Below are 269 nucleotides of genomic sequence, written 5' to 3'. Positions count from 1 at the left end.
TCACCACCTGATATAAAAAAGGCGTTGGAGTAGGATCGTGGCTTTTGGGTTCGTAAATGCTCGAGCAGCTCGGTTACCTGAGAAGGTGCCCAAAGTGCACGATCAGAAGAGTTCCAGTGACCAACACAGCCGTTGCCAGCGTGGTCATTGCGAACGTAAGGAAATTCGTCCAGCGGAAATGCCGATCGACTAACACGATCTATCGTCAAGCAGGACTCGGAGAAAAAGCGACCTGCCGTACCGAAGGGTGTCTGAAATGCAGTGACCCA

The sequence above is a fragment of the Phytophthora infestans genome, genomic scaffold (genome assembly GCF_000142945.1).
Source record: "Phytophthora infestans T30-4 supercont1.20 genomic scaffold, whole genome shotgun sequence".
NCBI lineage: Eukaryota > Oomycota > Peronosporomycetes > Peronosporales > Peronosporaceae > Phytophthora > Phytophthora infestans.
The sequence above is the reverse complement of the archived record's forward strand: the minus strand, read 5'-3'. Positions refer to the sequence as shown.